Genomic DNA, 6,000 nt, shown 5'->3' with positions numbered 1-6,000 from the left:
CATCCCTTGTCTCTAACTGTCTATTTCACTCAACCCTTCACCACCTAACAGCTAATGTGTGGTGAGCATACTGGCACAATAATGGCTGCCACCACATCTTCCAGGTGGGTGCTACAAATTGGTGGTGGATGACATGGCTCCCCTCTGTCTATGTAAAGCGCTTTGAGTAGCAAGAGAAGTTATATCTAAACAAAAATTATTATTATTAATAAATTAGAATAAGAGAAGCTTAATGGAAAATAAAACCATCACAGACCAAACAGAATGCCTGCAAATATGCAAGTATAAGGTACAATACGATGAGAATATAAAAAACAAACTTACAACTTGCTTTCTGAATCGCCTTGAAGGAAAGCATTTGCAAAATAAATTATTATTATTATTAATAATAATAATAATAATAATAATAATAATAATAATAATAAAATAGAAACAAGAGCGGCGTTTGGGGGTGGCAAGTGGGACGACTGCCCCAGTCCCCACGCCTGAGGGGGCCCCGCTTTTGAGGTCTGTGTGTCCCATTCAAGTGGATTTGTCAAGTTATATTCATCATTATATATATATATATATGTATATATATTTGAGATGCTTCTATGAGGAACCCTTTTGAAATGCATCTTCAAGGTCGAATTCCATACTTGTATGTCTTTGAAAACATTCCATAGTCCACCTTCATCACCTGAAAAGGGTTGCCAGTATAATCCCTTCCTAAAATAGGTATCGCCCATAACTCGCTGGGTTGGCTTCTCCTATCTATAGAAGACATTGCATCCAGATTAGACTACGAAGATGTCATCAACGATTTTTCCAATTGGAAAATCTGAACCTGGAAACCAGTAAGAGATTTCATGATGATGCCTCTACGTTAATTTCACACTTCCTATCAAACCACTGAAGCTCACATTTTATTTGTAGACCATAAACATAATACACAAAAACATTTATCACTAATGATAACCAGCTGACATGACATCAATGTGAGTTAAGACTATGACATCCTGCATATCAAGACTCAGAGTATACTTGCAATTTGGGACCCTTCTAATTTCTGCATGACACTGCAACACATTTCGCACTGTCATGGTATTGTCATGAATTATGAATTGCATTTTTTTAATAGATTATATCTTTATATTTTGATAAAGTCCATGTGTTATCTTGCAAAAATTTAGCTGAATACTGTAATGAGAAAATCTGGTGTATGTTAACATTATATTTATTAAATTCGCGCTCAAGTTTATACAGTCCACACATACTGGTAACAGCGTTTGACGTAACCGGCCCCACGTGGGGTTAGTCAGCCCTAGGCCCCGCACAGCCCTAAGATCGCCTCTGGTTAGAAATACACCCTTCAGTGTGACATTATTGCAAAAAGCAAGCTGCACCGGAGCCTGGAACTCACAACAACAAAGACACGGTCACCTCTATGCTTCAAATGAGTTCATGGAACAAATTATAGTAATTAATCAGATGATTTGAGAAGCATTGAAGATGAATAAGTGCAAAGGAGATCAACAAAATAAGAACATGTAAGGCTTTGAAGACAAACAATCAAATCACAGAATCAACCCTGTGTCACACAGAAAGCCAATGGACAGAAGCCCACATGGGAGAAATGTGATCTCTTTTTTAGTGCCAGTCAAAACTCCGGCAACAGCACTTTGAATTAACTGTAGGCAAGACAAAGATGAATGGCTAATGCAAACATAAAGGGAATTGCAAATGTCTTGGCAGGACTAAACAAAAGCAAGAGTAAGGTTTTGCAAATCATTGAAAGATGGAAAAAGCTTGACCTCTGTGATGGCTCTAAGCTTAAAGGAGCTACTTTTAGCCATGGTATTTATTTCTTTATCAAATTTGAATTCAAAGTCAAAAATGACACAGGTGTTTCTGATATGTGGGGTTTGCAAACCCTGATACTGGAAGTTGAAAAACCAAAAAAAAAAAAAAAAATTTGTTTTTGATTGGTTTAGTTAAATAAAATGTAATGCCATCCAACATTTAATAACTTCAAAGTATTTAAGAAAAGTGGTTAGTGTAACCATATGAGTTTCAAAGAAACTTAGATATTCGATGTAATGTGGGTAACAGTGATAAGTGATATTTTGCTTTTTTTTAGAGGAGTGTAAAGTGGTAACATATGGTAAGAGGACAGAACTGGCTCCAAGACAAACTTTTAAAGAGTCCCGCAGGTAACAGGATCCATGGAGGATCAGGAGTCATCGAAATTAACAGTAAAGTTCCATAAACCAGTCAAATGCATTAACAATCAGAATGTCATGATCGACCATAATGAAAGCGGCACTCAAATCCATCAGAATTAACATAGCACATATCTCAGAATCAACTGTGAACAAAAGATCATCTGTCACTCTCAGGAGGGCAAATCTGATACGATAAGGACATTGGAAACAAATGGTCATCTGGAGACATGACAAAAATTACTGGGAATGGGGGGGGGGTCAAGAGCAGAGGTTGAACTATTCTGTTTTTTAAACAAGATTGAACAGGAGAAGTTATTAAATACATATTTATGAATGACAAAACACTGGATTCAATTACTTCAAACTCCTCTTTAAGCAGGAGTCATAATATCAAAGGGGCCAAGATGTTGGCTTCATGTGATAGACACTGTAAATCAAGTGAGAGACTCTGGCTGAAAAGACAGCAATGAAAAATAAGCCATTACCGCAGGAGGCAGAATGTTGGACTTAATATTGTCAGAATCTTTTCATTTGAAATCATGTAAAGAAAAAAGCATGTTTCTGCAGAAATTTGAAAAGTAAATGATCAAATCTGAACATAGTTGAATCCTGAAGTAGAAAAGGTGCTGCCAAGGATTTAAATTTTTTGTTAATTGAAAATTCATATGACTTCTTTACTATTGTTTATTAAAGGTGGACAAGATCTGAAAAATGAGTTTGACTTCAAACTTTAGATTGATAAATTGTGAAATTTTGCTTAGCATAAGTAGACTTTTGCAATCCACTACTTATACAGTATAAAATCACCCGGTAACACTGCTTCATCATAGCTAATTAAAAGATTGAATGACAGTTTGATGTATTGAAAAAGAAAATATAGTATCTAATGCCCAGGGGCCTCATTTATAAAGGTAGCGTACACACCATAAGAGGCTTGAATTGTGCCCACATGACTTTCCATGCAAACGTTGTGATTTATAAAAGTAAACTTGACGTGAAATCTTGCATGTAATTATAGCATCTCTGACCCATCTGTACGCAACATTTCAGAGAAACTAGAAAATGATGACACCCTTGATCAAGCAGGGAATGCAGCCTAACCAGCTAAACGACAACTCACGTGTATAATACTTCATATCACTGAGCTGTTACTATAATGCATGTTGATGTGACAACCTTAATACACCTCAAAAGGGATGAATATGATGTACTGTATACACTGTATTTTAACTCCCTTTTAATCAGGCCAATGCTGCATATGTGCACTTAAGAACTTTTTGCTCACCTATGGGCGAGGAGTGAAAGCTTTAGATTCGACAAAGATTTCGATCTCTGGTTTTCGACTGGTCTCAACATTTTAGGGTCCCCTGATACCGAAAACTTTGATATCTTGTTGATGGTTGTGTGTCTGTCTGTGTGTGTGTCTGCATGACACAGTTTCTTGAGGATAGTCTAGAGCTAAAACGGCTGGATGGAAAAATACCAAACTTGAAACTTAAGCCTGTTATGAGATAATGATATGCTGATTAGTTTCTGAGCCAAATCGTGCAAAAGAAAGAGGCACTGTAGAGGAACCCTCAAATACCAAAGTTCTGCAATTAATTATGAATTTGTCTCATCAATTGCTATTGTAATGACCTATTTTATGCTCAGAATTCAGCATTAGAGAGGTAAATAATTACTGAAATGCAATAGAATAGTTCGGGTAACTTGGTTCCTGGAGCGCAAAACCTACTTACGCTCACGTCTGGATTTTTTGGTGTTTCATTTATATTTGCTACCTGTTGTCACTTCACGGAGACCTGGCTGACAGGTCAGAAATATCTTGGTCAACTTTCATTCCATCTTCTTCACTGTTTTGGAAGCCATTAACTGGCTGGCGAGGCACTGCATCCAGTTTTCTTATGGTGCGTGTGTACATTAAAAAAAAAAAAGAAAATCTATGTTTTTGCCAACTTTAAAAGTCAATTTGCAGCCATATATCTTATAATTGGAGTACTCATATGGTAATAAGATCACCAAGAGAGAATGAAGCTGCTTTTGTTAACTGTAAGAAGTTACATTTCATTAATGCACAATCATCCAAGATGTAACTGGTAAACAGATGATCTGGGTCAGCCTGTGATTGTTTTATTTTGTGGTAAAGTAGGTTTGACAAGATGTGATGGTGGAGTACGTGGTGGCTGGCTTGTTGGTAAGATCTGAAGGCTGAACTTTCAGAGTTTCATACGGTTTGTACAATTCATTGTAACAGCAATCATATCATCACATGTGCCAGGTGATAGCAGCAACCCGCTCAGAGAATGGTGCCTTAAACCTTTCCCAGACTCCCAGAATGCAGAGGAGCGATGCTATAATGCCGCACATGATCTTGTACTCTCAGATGTGGAGCACAGCCAGATACTCTTGAATGCAGGTGGTCTAGATGCATCAGGTGGGAGGCTGCTCTACCAGCCAATGAAGTTCTGCAGCTTTGTGACTACATATGTATGTTGTTGATTAGCATGTGCCATATATGGATGTTTCAGGACAGCGTTTACACATATTTACAAGGTGACTGTGATTTATAAACAGTAAATTGATTAGAAATGTGTGTACACCAGTTTTTATAAATCTGATTTATTTGAGAGTACACGGTTTCCTGTTTTTTTTGGTGTACACATATTTTCATGCACTAATCCATGCAAAGTTTTATAAAGGAGACCCCAGGGAGCCCACAACATAGTAATATAATTGTGCTTGATTTTGTTATTAGCATCTTTAAAGTTTACCATTCCAAGTCTACCTTTCTAATAGTTATTGAGTTATTATAGTTATTATTCTAATAGTTATAAGATCATCCAGTGCAGAATCTAATGCAATGGTGTACGTGCTCCTAGTCCAAGTTTCAATAATTAAACATAGATACCACTTTGAGAATAGACTACTGGCAGAAGAGTCCCATTTTCATTATTCCAGCTCCAGTGAGGATTTATTTTGCGCTGCTAGGCTGTAAGCAAACAACCATAATATTCTATGGTATGCAATTTCCAATGACAAGTATCTTAATTCCAGTCAGATCAGTGGGCCTCTGTTTCCTACAATTCAGGTATACAGTATAAGTGGTATATCCTCACAGGTTTCTTTCAGTTATTTGTTAATTTTGAATTATTAGAAATGACTTGAAAAAATACAAAATGATTGCCTCAGAATTAATTATAATTACAAGCTTGTCTGCTTTATTATAATTGTTATTACAGTAATTTTTACGTAGTGGGTGCTTTATTAAATAGGCACTTCATAAAGGACTGTCAAAAGGTAAAACAATCCAGTATCATTTACATCTCAACAGTTTACAAATAGAAAATGTCTCTCTATAGCCTTTAAGAAAAAAACACCAACACAAGAGAGAGGAAATGAGGATAATGAGGAGAAAATAAATCAAGAAAAGTTCAAAATCAAATGATGACCGTGCATAACATTCTCTCCATATTGAGTGGCTGCTGATATGGTGATGTTGCACACTCAGTGGCTGGTTCTACAATGAATGCTGACATCCAATGTTGATCTTCCTCATATCCTGTCCGGGCCGAAGGAATGGGACTTCTCCTTAAATGGCAGAGGATGACATGTCAGTAGTATGGTGGTGAGGTCTGTCCTGATGGCAAAAGAGGAGAAGGCATTACCAACAGATGACAGCACCCACTCAGTCTAAGGAGCGATATTATCCTTGTAATTTTAGCCTTGTACAAGTGTTGGGGAACATTATTTTTAAAAGTAAATTATTTACATAGCTCATTACTTACCAAAAAAAGTA

General features: G+C 36.7%; 1 long non-coding RNA gene across 3 annotated transcripts in view; it reads right to left on the bottom strand.

The window, feature by feature from the left end:
* Window positions 1-5,390: 5,390 nt before the first annotated feature.
* The window catches only part of LOC120538874, a 44,816-nt gene continuing 44,206 nt past the window's right edge, over window positions 5,391-6,000 (bottom strand). For all 3 annotated transcript variants that reach the window (XR_005635528.1, XR_005635526.1, XR_005635527.1), the window contains exon 4: window positions 5,391-5,841. This is a non-coding gene — a long non-coding RNA (uncharacterized LOC120538874). The remainder of the gene's footprint in view (window positions 5,842-6,000) is intronic.

The sequence above is a fragment of the Polypterus senegalus genome, chromosome 11 (genome assembly GCF_016835505.1).
Source record: "Polypterus senegalus isolate Bchr_013 chromosome 11, ASM1683550v1, whole genome shotgun sequence".
In the NCBI taxonomy this organism is placed as follows: Eukaryota; Metazoa; Chordata; class Cladistia; order Polypteriformes; family Polypteridae; genus Polypterus; species Polypterus senegalus.
This window is presented reverse-complemented; position numbering and strand designations above follow the sequence as displayed.